The 15110-nt window shown below is 35.1% G+C and overlaps 1 protein-coding gene and 1 pseudogene across 1 annotated transcript in view; one reads left to right on the top strand and one right to left on the bottom strand.

Moving 5' to 3' along the window:
• The window catches only part of IL1RAPL2 (interleukin 1 receptor accessory protein like 2), a 636713-nt gene that overhangs the window by 314525 nt on the left and 307078 nt on the right, over positions 1-15110 (top strand). The gene's annotated exons all lie outside the window — the stretch shown is intronic.
• The window catches only part of LOC113931180, a 248778-nt pseudogene that overhangs the window by 724 nt on the left and 232944 nt on the right, over positions 1-15110 (bottom strand).

Genomic DNA, 15110 nt, shown 5'->3' with positions numbered 1-15110 from the left:
CAATCCAAAGAAAGTCACCAACCAGTTGAGTGAAAATGTCAAGCCAGAATTACTATCAATATAAATAGCAACATGTGATAATTTCATTAGCTTGAGTAATGATTTGGTATATGCATTGTGGATATAATGGTGGTAGCAAGGGATTCCTTTGAACTCTGTGTTTTTGTATACTCCTCCTACCCTTTAGCTTCAAATAACTCCTTGAAAACTTTCATTTAATTTGGAATAAGTGAAGACTTTGGAAAGCAAGTTCACTCAGCTTTCTTGGCACACAGTTGTAACTGGTTCATGACAGCATTTACTCTCCCTTGTAGGCATTCTAGGGTGTTTCTTAAAGATCTATTTTTGCAGGATAACATGCATGAGCTTAGCATGGGCCACCCCAAACTGAAAACAATTCTATTACCCAAAATATACAAAATTATAATTTATGATTATTTACAACTTTGGAAAATCTGGCCCAAACCTTTTCCCTACAAGTTGGCTGCCATATTAGTGCTTGAGACCGAAACTGGTTTATTTATTTTGTCTTAGTTTCTATAACTTAGTTGTACTTGTTCTGAGACACTTAGTAATAAAAATTAAAAAAAGAATAAAAAGAAAAATTTAATAGTTTACTAAAGATTTGTCTGTAATGTGATAAGTTGATTATGAACATTTTAGGAATAACATGATTATTGACCAGACCTCTTGCATATACTGTTGTTTTGGGATGTTGCCAAAGTTTATATCCCGTTGAGATTTAATATAAACTTGAAAGTATTTCATCACACTTTGTTAATACCAATATTGTGATTTTACACAAATGGAAACAAAGTTATTTGAAAATTCACTATGTACTAGGCATTGTAAAATGCATTTGTACGTACACTGTTTTATTTATTCCTCATAAGAGTCCAAAGAAGTAGTAGGTATTGTTGAAATATTTTGCAGATGAGGAAATTCAGTTTCAGACAGATAAAATACTTTCTTCAGTCTACATATTTAGTAAGTGGCAGAAATGAAATTTTCATCTGATTTGTTTGACTCCAAAGTTGTGTTATTTTTATTATAGCATACCGAGTGTGGTAAGATTATCTAGGCCTTAGAGGAGGGGGTGGGGGGAATGGCGTGATGGACTTTAAGGAGGACACATGATGTAATAAGCACTGGGTGTTATATAAGACTGATGAATCACTGAACTCTACTTCTGAAACTAATAATACATTATATGTTAATTAATTAAATTTAAATAAATTTTGAAAAATAAAATAAAAATATATAAATTAATTAAGCAGGATCATTGTGTAAAAAAAAAGATTATCTAGGCCTCATATTAGATTCTCAAAAGAGCTATCACTCTAATACAGACATTTTAATAATAATAAGTATATTATATATTTAGCTATATAAAATAATATTTAACAATAGCTCTACAACTAATAATAGTTATTGTTATAATAATATTTAGTATTAATAATAGATCTACTTCTAGTAATAGTTGTTATAATAATAATATTTAGTATTATTTAATAATAGCTCTACTACTTCAAATAATATGATCAATTACAATACAGCATTATAATACTGATAATATTTAATCATATGATATCAGTATTATAATACTGATAATATTATTTAATAATAGCTTCAATACTAGTACTACTAGTAGTTATTGTTGTTAGTAATAGTAGTAAAACTATCATTTATTGATTGCTTGAAAGATGCTAGACACTTTATTAATGGATTATCTCATTTAATCTTCCCAATAACTCCATGAGATAGATGAAACTATTTGTCCCATTTTAAAAAAGCATTATTAAGATATTATTCATATACCATACAACTGACCCACTTAAATCATATATTTCAGTGATTTCTAATACATTCAGAGTCATGCAAGCATCACCACAATCAATTTCAATATGTTGCAACATCCCCAAAAGAAACTCCATACCCATTCGCAGTTACTTCCCAGTCCTCCACCTCCACCCATGCCTACAACTCCAGGCAACCACTGATCAGTTTTCTGTATCTATAGATTTGCCTGTTATGGACATTTCATATAAATGAAATCATACAACATGTGTTCTTTTGTGATTGGCTTCTCACACTTAGAGTATTGTTCTCAAGATTCAGATATATACCTTGTATCAGTAATTCATCCCTTTTTATTGCCAAATAATATTCTATTGAATGGCTATATCACATTTTATTTATCCATTCATCAGTTGAAGGACATTTTGGTCATTTCCTCTTCAGCTATTATAAATAATGCTGCTATATACGTTAGTGTATAAATTTTTGTGTGAACATATGTTAACACTTTTGGGTATATATCTAGAGTAGAACTGTTGGGTTATATGGTCACTCTATATTTAACCTTTTGAGGAACTGCCATATTTTTTACTAAAGCAACTGCACCATTTTACATTCCCAGCAGAAATGCACAAACATTCCAATCTCTTCACATCCTTGGCAACACTTGTTATTTTCCACTTTTTTAAAATAGTATTTATCCTAATGGGTATGTAGTGGTATCACATTGTGGTTTTGATTTGCATTTCCCTAATGGCTAATGATACTAAACACCTTCTTGTGTGCTTACTTGCCATTTGTATGTCTTTGTTGAAGAAATGTCTATGGTCCATTTTTTAAATGAGGAGATTGTGCTCAGAGAAGTCATATAACTTACCAAGATAGTAAGCAGTTTATGAGTAGTGAGGCCTAAGCTGGCACTCTTAACACTTACCCATAATACTCATTAATGTTAATACTGTTGTTTACTCAGTCTTCTTACACTGGGGGCTTACTTCTCTTCCCCTTTTTTAAAATAGATTTTTGGACAGAAAGTGAGTCATTCTATATGAATAAGTTAAAAGGGTATCGAGTGTGAATTGATTCAGTGGGAAAATAAAAAATGAGCAAGAGAGTATTTTTTTAACTTTTTTTTACATTTGTAACTCAGGCCAAAACATTTTTTCAAATGGCAAACTAATTCAAAAGCTGCAGACATACCTGAAAACTGGCTATGAAGCACAAGGCCATACAGAAAAGTTTCTTGAGGGATGTACATTTAAATGGTTAGAAACCTGCATGTACTACAGCATCTAAAGAGATATTAAGAAATTCATGTGGGGCGCTTGGGTGGCTCAGCTGGTTAAGCGACTGCCTTCGGCTCAGGTCATGATCCCGGACTCCCGGGATCGAGTCCCACATTGGGCTGCTTGCTCAGCAGGGAGTCTGCTTCTCCCTCTGACCCTCTTCCCTCTCATGCTATCTCTCATTTTCTCTCTCTCAAATAAATAAATAAATAAAATCTTTAAAAAAAAAGAAATTCATGTGTCATTCAAGGATGGGAAGGATTAATTAGAAACTAAAAAACAAATTAGGGAACTCTCTGCTTTTGGAATTTATTAGGAACACATGTCAAATGAGGACATTATTCTCCAACAGTGTGCTCTGTTTGTATTGATATCAATGCCATTATCTTTATAGTACTTTTCAACAGTTCTGTCTTTGAATCCATTTTAGTCAGTGGATAATGGATGCTTTTTAAATATCTGAAGAGGGAAAAAATAAAACTACATATTCTATGTTTAAACATCCAACACAAACTGGGGGAAAACCAGAATAATTTAGACACCCCTTCCAAATCAAATGTCATATTATTTTATACAAATAATAGTGTATTTTATATTATGGTGTACTTGTAGAAAAGTGAGAGAAGTATCATCTGGATAGTTCATACATATGCCACTTTTAAGTGTTCTCATAATTGAGGAGGAAGGTTGACTTTGCATCATTTAGATAATTCCCTTAATTATTCTCTACACTTTATTTGTACAGATAGGGCTTAAACTTTGGATGACCTTTTGCTCCTTTAGAAATAGTTCTTTCCACAAATTACTTAGAGATATCAGGAATGGTATATAAATATCTAGTCCTGTTAATAGGTACATGTATTGTGTAATTTAGAGAACAACAGAAATCTTACCCCTTCCTTTACCACCTTTACTCCAAATATCTCTGTATCATTATGGTTGGCAACAGTAGATCAGGATCAACACAAAATGGGGGTCAGGCAAGAGATCTGGAGGAAAATCTCAGAGGTTTGTAAAATCAGAGCTGATAGTGTAGAGTCAAGGTAGCAACCTGAAGCTTAGAAGCTTAGAAACTTAGCGCTTGCAGAGGTGTCAGCAAGGTGGTGAGCAAATAGGTCAGGTCAGAGAACACACCAATCTTGGGTTTCTAGTAAGATGAGAAAGTCAAAGGCTGAGAAGCCATCAGAAATCAGGCAACGAATGAATAGTGAAAGATCAAAGGCAGTGACATTAGACCTACCAGAGTTGACATTTGATTTTCACAAAAGTATTGTTACTGTGGGCAAAGTCCTTGAGAAAGAAAATTGGAAAGAACTAGGGCTTTGGGTGATGGAGAGGACACATTTGGCAATTAGGAGCAGTTTAAGACTTCTTACGTGAGAAAGGAACCTCCCTAAAAAGTGTAGAAGACAAACTTGGCCTAAGACCAGTTCTGATAGAAACAGTATGGTGTTTGCCAATATCTGGATTTTGAAAATTGAATTAATAATATATGCATCATATCAAAAAGTACACTTTGGTTTTGTTTACAGATGCAGCATAAAACCAGGAACTTCTTTTTTTTAATTTTTTTAAAATTTAAATTCAATTAACCAATGTATAGCACATCATTAGTTTTTGATATAATGTTCAATGATTCATTAGTTGCAGAACTTCTTTATATTGAAATTTTGCATGTGAATTTGCACATGCAAAATTTGCAGGTTTTCAAGAACAAGCACTCTGGACCACTGAGGGTCTACTTCAGATAGTTTAATTTCTTTAGTTGCAAATATATTGAGAGTCCACCTATTGTTATAATGATGATTTTAATTTATGTATAATTAAGCTGTTTGATACGATTTTAACTTGGTGAGATGACAACTATTTTGTGTCTCAAGGCTGATTGTGGTGATAAGTCATCAAAGGAATAAAAGAATGTGAAAGTGTGGAGTTGGTCAAGACTCAACTTGAAAACCCCCTTACCTCAATTATGGAAAAATGAACATACTTTGGAAAGGAATAGAATTATGCTACTTCTGGATAAGAGAATTGCAGAAAAGGAAAGGTTAATTTTAATAGTGATATATCATATTTATGCAGTATACTTCTTCAAGGACTCAAAGCTTTTATTTCAGGTACCATTTAATTAATTTCTTTAAACTTCTGTAAAATAGGATGAGCCATTATTAACCACTGACATGTGTGGGATTAAGGTTCTTTGTAACACCCACAGGCAGTTTAACTGAACATACTAGTGAAGAGTCTGCTGTATCAGTAATGAATAAATAATTATTAGCCTGACCATTATTAGCCCAGAATTATTGTTAGCTCTGCTTTTATGTATATAGGAATGTACAGCAGGAATGGTTTCTCTACTCACCCATAGCTGTGCTGCTACTTCCTTTCTCAGCCTAGTAATTAGCTTATTAACCTAGTAACAGATGTTCTCATGCTTGACCACTTAGTACATTAAACTAGTAGCTCTTAAGCTCTGCAGATTGGTACTCTGTGCTTGTGTTTATTCTCTAGTGCTATTTGTTGATACCAAGGATTTTAGTTTGTACATTCTTCTGATGTGCAAAGAATTCTTTTTAAATTTTATTTATTTATTTTAAAGATTTTATTTATTTGAGAGAGAGAGAAAGAGAGACCCTCATGATCAAGGGGAGATTCTCTCTCTACGTCTCCCTCTGCCCCTCTCACGCAAGTGCTCTCTCTCTTTCTCTCTCTCCAAAATAAAAAAGGGGCGCATGGGTGGTCAGTTAGTTAAGCATCCAACTCTTGATTTTGGCTCAGTTCATGATCTCAGCGTTCTGGGATCAAGCCCCACGTGGGGCTCTGTGCTCAGTGCAGTCTGCTTGTACCTCTCCCTCTGCTCCTACCCCTGCTCTCTCTCTCTCTCTCTCTCTCTCTCTCTCATAAATAAATAAATAAATAAATAAATAAATAAATAAATAAATAAATATTTTAAAAAATAAATCTTAAAAAAAAATAAGAAACCGACCAAGACAATTCAACATGAAATGCCTGTTTTCTTCCATTCCATTTCAAAATATTTCTTAATTTTTATCCTTTCATTTCCCCTTTTCTCTATTCTAGGAAGAAGAAGTACCATAATTTCTTTCCACGTTTAAATTGTCTACCTTTACTTTTGATTTCACACCTTCCCATATGTTTTCCTAACCTTCAATTATCCCTTCTTACAACTGCATTTTCAACTTTTTTCCCATAATAAATACATTAAATTTCCCCCCATTCTAAATGAATATACATATTAAAAATACTTTCCTTATCCTGCTTTCCCTTCAAGGTATACTATCTCATTTCTCTTTTTCTTATTCACACTCAATTGCTTGAAAAAGTTTCTATAGACTATTTGTTTTACTATGCCTCCTTTAGTTCTCATCTTACTGAAATCTGACTTCAATCTCCCCATTCTGTCAAAACGCCTCTCAGTTTTTTAATTAAATATCTTCTTATAATTACCTAATTCTGCATATTCCTGTATTCCCGCTTTCTTTTCAAGACCATTTTATACCCTTTGGCACCACTGAAAAGTTATTTCCTACACCTTGTCTGGCACACAATTCAATGTGTAATGGACACCTCCTCTTTCTTCAAAATCCTCTGTTTGCTCTCCTAGTTATCAAACTAATTATCTTCTTTCTTCTCAATCTTTGTTTCTGATCTCTGTCTCTACAACTACATCCTTAATTGGTTGTAGTGGGGAAGAGGATGCGTAGAATTTGAACCATAAGGAAAATTTTAAATCTTCACAATATTAAATTATGAGAATTAGGGTTTAGCTAACGTGTAGGCCTTTCTTAAAGAAAATAGAAAGAAGTGTCTGCTTTGGTTTATTTGGCAAAGAGGAATGCTTATTCTTACTTAATGAAAGTTTTAAGAAGGGCCTCTTTTTTTTAAAGATTTTATTTATTTACTTGACAGAGAGAGACACAGCGAGAGAGGAAACACAAGCAGGGGAAGTGGGAGAAGGAGAAGCAGGCTTCCCACCACGCAGGGAGCCCAATGTGGGGCTTGATCCCAGGACTCTGGGATCATGACCTGAGCTGAAAGATGCTTAACAACTGAGCCACCCAGGCACCCCTAGGAAGGGCCTCTTATTCTTAATTAGGATTGTTGATAGGACTCATCCAGTCACCAAGATATTTATTGAAAACCAATTGTATGTAAGGTCCAGTGGAGACACACAGATGGCTAAGGTGCAGACATGGTTCTAGGGAGATTGAAATTTAGATGAGGTGATTGAGATAAACAATATTAGAAGAAACATTAGGATGGTAGAATAGGAAGCACTAGATCTTGTCCCTCTACAGAAACACCTATTTAACAATAAGCAGTTCAAAAAACCTTTATGAGAACTCCAAAATTCAGATAAGAATTCACAGTACCACAAGCAAGCTCAAACAGCTTCAAGCTCAAGAACAGTTTCACTGAAAGGGTAAGAAAAGCTGTTGTATTTTAACCATGTTAGCTCCTCTTCCAAGCTGGAATAGCTTGCAAATGGTAGGAAAAGCCCACCTTGCAACTTCTCCCTTGGAAGGGAAAGAGAAGAGTAGAGCATACATCCAATGTTCTGGCTTCTTGGGGAACTCTGAAATGGATTGGTTTCTGTGTCTCCAGACTTAGATTGCTGATGGGGAACCAGCATGCCTGAGATTTCTAAGGGGCCACAGAAAACAAGAGAGCTCAGCACCTTGAGGCAGTACAAGGGAACCTGTGGTATTGCAGACAGACACTGGAGGGAGCAAATACTAAAAGCCCCTGGAAAAGAAATCAGCAACCCTCTCTATTTGGAAAATTACACAGCCTAGGGAAGATGCATCTGCAGAAAAGCTTTGAGAGGACCCCAGAATCTCTAGCCAGGTTGACTAATGAAGGTATTTCCCTATATGAAGCCTTTCTGTAAAGAGTGAGAGAGGTGGCTGTATTTTCCAATGCATGGATAATAACACAAAGTTTCAAGGCACACAAAGTAATAGGAAAAAAGATCCAATTGAAGTAACAAGTAAGTCCAGAAAACAAACGTATAGAGATGGGGATATGTGAATTACCATACAAAAAAACTAAAAATAGCAATCATAGAGATGTTCAGTGAGCTCAGGGAAATGATACATGAACAAAGTGAAAATATCTACAAAGGGGTAGAAAATGAAAAGAAAAACAACACAAAATTTTGGAGCTGAAAAACACAGTAACTGATTTGAAAAATTTATTATAGAAGTTCCACAGCCAATTTGATCAAGCAAAAGAAAGAATCAGTGAACTCAAGACAGTCATTTGAAATTATCCAGTCAAAGGAGCAAAAGGAAAAAAAAAAAGAATGAAGAAGAGTGAAGAAAGTCTGAGACCTAGGGAACACCAATAGGTGGGCCAATATACACATTATAGGAGTCTCGGAAAGGGAAGATAGAGAAAAAGGGACAGAAAATTTATTTGAAGAAATGAGAGAAAAATCGCCAAATCTGGGGAAGGTGGTGGACATCCAGATTCAGAAAGCCCAAAAGATTCCAATTAAGATAAATACAAAGAAGTCCACACCAATATACACTATAAGCAAATTGTCAGAAACAGAGAAAGAATTTTGAAAGCAGCAAGAGAAAAACGATTCATTGCACACAAAGAAGCACCCACAAGACTATAAATGAATTTCTCAGCAGAAACTCTGCAGGCCAGAAGAAAATGGAATGATATATTTAAAGAGTTGAAAGAAGAAAAAGAAAAACATGCCAACCGAAGATACTAGGTTCAGCAAAACTGCCCCTCAAAAATAAAGGAAAAATAAAGACTTCCCCAGATAAACAAAAGCTGAGGAAGGTAAATACCATCAGACCTGCCTTATAAGAATTAGGAAAGGAAGTTTTTCAGATTAAAATGAAAAATCACTAGGCAGTAGCATGAAAACCTATGGAAATATAAAGTTCACTTATAAAAGTTACTAAATAGACAAATACAGAATAATATTGCAATGGTAGTGTATAAATCATTTTAATTATGGTATAGGAATTAAAAGACAAAGGTAGAAAAATAAATATAACTATAAAATATGTTAATGATCCACAATTTAGAAGGATGGAATAGGTGACATCAATAATAAAAAGTTTTTGTATGCAATTGTAGTTATCAGCTAAAATAGATTGTTATAACTACAAGATGTTTTATGTCATCCCCATGGTAACCACAAAGAAAATACCTGTAGAAGATACACAAAATTAAAGAGAGAGGACTCAAGACATGTCACTACAAAAGAAAATCAATGAAACACAAAGGAAAGCAGCAGCAAAAGAGGGAAAGAAGCAACAAGACAGAAAATAATTAACAAAGTGGCAGTAGTTAAGTCTACACTATCAATAATTACTTTAAGTCAAAAAGAATTAAACTCTCTAATCAAAACATTAGAGTGGCTTAATAGATAAGAACTAAAAACAAAACAAAACAAACCAAAAACCCAAGAGATAACTATACACTGTTTAGGAGACTCATTTTAGGTATAAAGACACACAGAGGTGGAAAGCAAAAAATGCAGAAAATTTTCGATGCAAATGTTAGCTGGAAGAGAGCAGGGGTGACCATACATATATCAGACAAAAATAGACTTCAAGTAAAAAAAAAAAAAAAAAAAAAAACCTGTCACAAGAGACAAAGAAACACATTACATAAGGATATAAGGATAAAAAGCTCAATTCACTAGGAACATATAACAACTAGAAATGTATGTGCACCAAACATCAGGACACACAAATATATAGTCATTGACAGAACTGGAGGGAGAAATAGATAGCAACACAATAGTAGGGGGCTTTAATACTCCATTTTCAATAATGGATAGAACATCCAGACAGAAGATCAACAGAAGATCAACACTTCTGTTGATCTGAAATAAAGGACTTGAACAACACTATAGATGAATATACCTAACAGACATATACAGCACATTCCAAGCAACATAAGCAGAATACACAATCTTCTGAAGCACGCACATGGAACATTTTATGAGGATAAATCACATGTTAAGTCATAAAACAAGTGTTAACAAATGTAAGAAGATTGAAATTATACCAAGTATCATTTCTGACCCCAATGGAATGAAACTGGAAACAAATAGCTGAAGGAAAACTAGAAATTTTACAAATATGTGGACATCCAATAACAGTCTTGAACAACCAATGGATCAAAGAAGAAATCAAAAGGGCAATTTGAAAATATCTTAAGAAAACCAAAAGTTAAAATACAACATACAAAAACTTATAGGATGCATCAAAAGCAGAACTGAGGGAAGTTTATAGTAATAAATACCTACATTAAAAAGAAGAAAGATTTCAAATAAACAACCTACCCGAAAAGCTTAAAGAACTAGAAAAAGTACAAACTAAGGCTAGATTAGCAGGACTAAAAAGGAAATTACAAAGATTAGAGAGGAAATCAATGAAATAGAGAATAGAAAAACAATAGAAAAAAACAACAAAACTAAGACGTTTTTTGTCAGCAAAATTGAAAAACTTCATGTAGACTAAGGAAAACATATAGTGTTCTCAAATAAGTAAAGTTAGAAATGAAAGAGAAGATATGGGGCGCCTGGGTGGCTCAACTGGTTGGGCATCTGCCTTTGGCTCGGGTCATCATCTTGGGGTCCTGGGATCGAGTCCTGCATTGGGCTCCCTACTCAGCGGGGAATCTGCTTCTCCCTCTCCCTCTGTGCTCTCGCTCTTTCTCTCCCTCAAGTAAATAAATAAAATATTTTAAAAAAAGAAAGAGAAAAATTACAGTTGATTCCACAGAAATAAAAAGAATTATGAGGACCCCTATGACCTATTATATACTAACAAATTGGATAACCTAGAAAAAATTATAAATTGTAAAGATACAATTTATCAAGACTGAATTATAAAGAAATAGAAAATCTGAACAGACCTATAACTAGCAAGGAGATTAAAGCAGTAACCAATAACCTCCCAATAATGAAAAACCCAGGAGTAAATTACTTCACTGGAGAATTCTATCAAAGATTTAAAGAAAAATTAATGTTAATCCTTTCAAACTCTTCCAAAAATTTGAACAGGAAGGAGTACTTCCAAACTCATTTTATGAGGCCAGCATATCCTGATAACAAAGCTAGACAAGGACACTACAAGAAAACAGAACTGTAGGCCAATATCCATGATGGATATAGATATAAAACTCTTCAACAAATTACTAGCAAACCAAATTCAACAGCACATTAAAAGAATCATACACCATGACCAAATGGGATTTATCCCCAGGGTGAGAGTATGGTTTAATACATAGAAATCAATCAATGTGATAAACCATATTAACAGAATAAAAGATAAACAGCACATGATCATCTCAGTAGATGTAGAAAAGGTATTTTACAATATTCATTCACTCTTTCATGATAAAAACACTGAACAAACTAGGAATAGAAGAAAATTACCTCAACATAATAATGGTCATATATAAAAGCCTACAGCTAACATTACACTCAACAGTGGAAGACAAAATTTTCCCTCTAAGGTCAGGAACAAGGCAAGGATGCTGACTCTTGCCATTTCTATTCAATACAGCAGTGAAAATCCTAGCCAGAGAAATTACTTAAGAACAAGAAATTAAAGGCATCCAATTCAGAAAGGAAAAAACTTATTTCTGTTTATAGATGACATTATCTTATATATAGAAAATCCTAAGGATTCCACAAAGCAAAAATCTGTTCACTAATAAACAAATTCATCAAAGCTGCAGTATACAAATCAACATACAAAAATCAGTTGCATTTTTATAACCTAGCAATGAACAATCCAAAAGGGAAATTAAGAAAATGATCCCATTTACAATAGCACTAAAAAGAATAAAATATTTAAGCATAAAATTAAGGAGGTGAAAGACTTGCACACTGAAAACCTCAAAATACTGTTGAAAAAAAAATAAAGAAGACACAAATAAATGGAAAGATATCCTATGTTCATGGATCAGAAGACAATATTGTTAAAATGTCCCTACTTCCCAAAGCAATCTACAGATTCAATAAGATCCCTAACAAAATTCCAATGGCATTTTTTTCACAGAAATATTTAAAAATCATTTTTTTATTTTTCAAAAGATTTTATTTATTTATGTTTAGGGGGTGGGGAGAGAAGCAAAGGGAAAGGGAGAGGGACAAGCAGACTCCATGCTGAGTACAGAGCCTAATGCAGGGCTCAATCCCACAATCCTGAGATCATGACCAAAATCAAGAGTATGAAGCTCAACCAACTGAACTACCCAGGTGCCCTAAAAAACTGTTTTAATATTCGTACACAACTACAGAGTACCCTGAATAGCCAAAATAATCTTGAGATAGAACAAAGCTGGAGGCCTCTTACTTCCTGACTTTAAAACATGTTACAAAGATAGAGTAATCAATAAAAACAGCATTCTACTGGCATGAGAATATATACATGTAGACCAATGAAACAGAATAGAGAACGAGAAATAAACTCTTCAAAAATGTGCTAAGTCCTCTCAATAGGGAAAGGATTGTCTTTTCAACAAATGTTTTGGAAAAACTGGATATCCACATGCAAAAAATGAAATTAGACTCTTTCCCTACACCCTATACAAAAAAATCAACTCAAAATTGATTTAAAAATTAAATGTAAGGCCAAAAACTCCTACAAGAAAACATGGGGGAAAAGCTTCATAACATTGGTCTTGGCAATAATTTCTTGGATCTGATACTAAAGGACAGGCAACAAAAGTAAAAAAAAAAAAAATAGAAAAGTGGGACATAACAAACTAAAAATGTTTCTGTATAGCAAAGGAAACAATCCATAGAGTGAAGAGGGAACCTACAGAATAGGAAAATATTTGCAAACCATATTTCTGATTAATGTAAAATATATATATAAGGAACTCCTAAAAGTCAATAACAAAAATCCAACAATCTGATTTTTTTAAATTGGCAAAATTGAATAGACATTTCTCCAAAGAAGATATATTAATGGTCAACGGGTTTATGAAAAGATGTTCAACATCACTAATTATCAAGTGAATGTAAATCAAAATCCCATTGGGATATCACCTCACACATGTTAGGATGTGCATTATTAAAACAACAACAACAAAAAACAAAAAGCAAAAAGATCCCAGAAAATAAATGCTGTTGAGAATGTGGAGAAATTTTAAACCTTACACACAGTTAATGGAAGTGTAAAATGGTGCAGCCATTATGAGAAACAATATGAATATTCCTCAAAAAATTAAAGATAGAGTTGCCACTTGATCCAGCAATCCCACTTCTCAGCATTTATCCAAAATAACTATAATCATTATTTTTAAGAAGTATTTGCACTCCCAAGTTCATTGCAGCATTATTCACAGTAGCCAAAGTATAGAAACAATCTAAAAGTCCACTGATGGATAAGTGGATAAAGAAAATGTGGTATATACATACAATGGAATATTATTCAGCCTTTAAGAGAAAGGTATAAGGGAGTTAAGATGATGGAGTAGTAGGGGGACCCTGGGCTTTTCTTGTCCTTTTAACACAGCTGGATTGAAATAAGATCATTTTGAACATCTAGGAAATCAATCTGAGGATTAAAAGACCAATCTGAACAATTAGAGAGACAGACCTCAGGAGGTACTCGATGTGGAGATGTGAATTGGGGGAGAGAAAAGCCTTGGTGCCTCAGAGGGGAGGGAGCCCTTTCCACAGAGAAATGAGAGAGAAAGAGAAAGGGGGAGAGAGAGCAGTGAATAGGGTTCACACAAGAAAAACACTTCCCCCAAACCATTGACTGGAAAGTCAAGAAGAACTGACTATCGCATTTTTGCAAGTAGCAGGGCTCAAATTCTGAAGTTTTGGAAGTCCATGGCATTCACTGCAGTTGAGCTGGGTCTGCATGGCAGTGCTCCAGAGGAGGAGGGCAGAGGCCTGGGAACAGACAGCATGGTATAGGGATATCCTGGGTCACACTGGGAGAGAACATTCCCCTTCCTGGCATACATTTGAAAGAGGGTATATTACCTCTCCAAGGACAAAAGACCCAGTGGGCATCATTGAGTGGCCGTTTATTGGCAGGAGACTGAGGTGCATGCCGAGGACAGATAACTGGGTCACTGCTTTTTACTGTGCTTCACCATAAACTCCAAGCACCTGCATGGCCATGGGACTGCTTTTCTGGGATTAAATGGCACCAGACACAGCTTTGCAAGGCTCTCCTCTGGATGAGGAGTGGTCCATGCCCTGCTGGGTTCTTTAAAAATTTGGAGTTTTGAATCCCAGCTTCATGCCAGAGATAAAACACAGGGCAACTGTGGTACTGAGAGTGCAGACAGCCCGGGCATAGACAGGGTGGGGTCTGTGATCTGATGGAGGCCTGGGACACAAGAGGGGAGGAGAGATTGTTCACTTTTCTCTGAGGGCTTCCTGAGCAGCAGTGGGTGCAAGCCCCCTTCTCCAGGGATGACAGAGTGGGCAGATGCCATTTCCCCACCCACCCACCCATCACCATGGTGGGACTTCAGTGAGCAACACAGTGACCCCAGTGAAGGCCAGAGCTGCTTATACCAAACCCTGTCCTCACTGCACCTTTCGGGTTCATCTTTTCTAAGGTAGATCTGACTGAGCCAGTGGCAGTGGGTCTCTACCCCGAGAAGACCAGCACAGGCTCCCCACATGCACCAAGTCTACTGACCATAGAGTGTTCCAGTGTCAGCTTCAGTTCTGGTGGAAATAGGACCGGCCTTTCTTTTTTTTCTTCTTCTTTTTTTTTCCTTTGGAATCAGGCTTATAGTTTTGTTTGTTTGTTTGTTTGTTTGTTTTTTTGTCTGTTTGTTGTTATTGTTGTTCCTTTTCCTTTTCTCTTTTTTGGGGCCAGCCTTTTTTTTTAAAGCAAGCTTATTTTAACAAACAAATGAAAGCATACCTAGTTAAAGGTCCAAGCACTTCCCACTGCAAGCAAGGAGGAACTCTGCAGAAGACTGACTTATGGGAAAGAGCAGCCAAAACACAGCAGCAGGGTGCACACAGCATACACCTGAAGT

The sequence above is a fragment of the Zalophus californianus genome, chromosome X (assembly GCF_009762305.2).
Source record: "Zalophus californianus isolate mZalCal1 chromosome X, mZalCal1.pri.v2, whole genome shotgun sequence".
Classification (NCBI taxonomy): domain Eukaryota; kingdom Metazoa; phylum Chordata; class Mammalia; order Carnivora; family Otariidae; genus Zalophus; species Zalophus californianus.
Note: the sequence above shows the minus strand (reverse complement) of the source record. Positions and strands in the feature narration are given on the sequence as shown.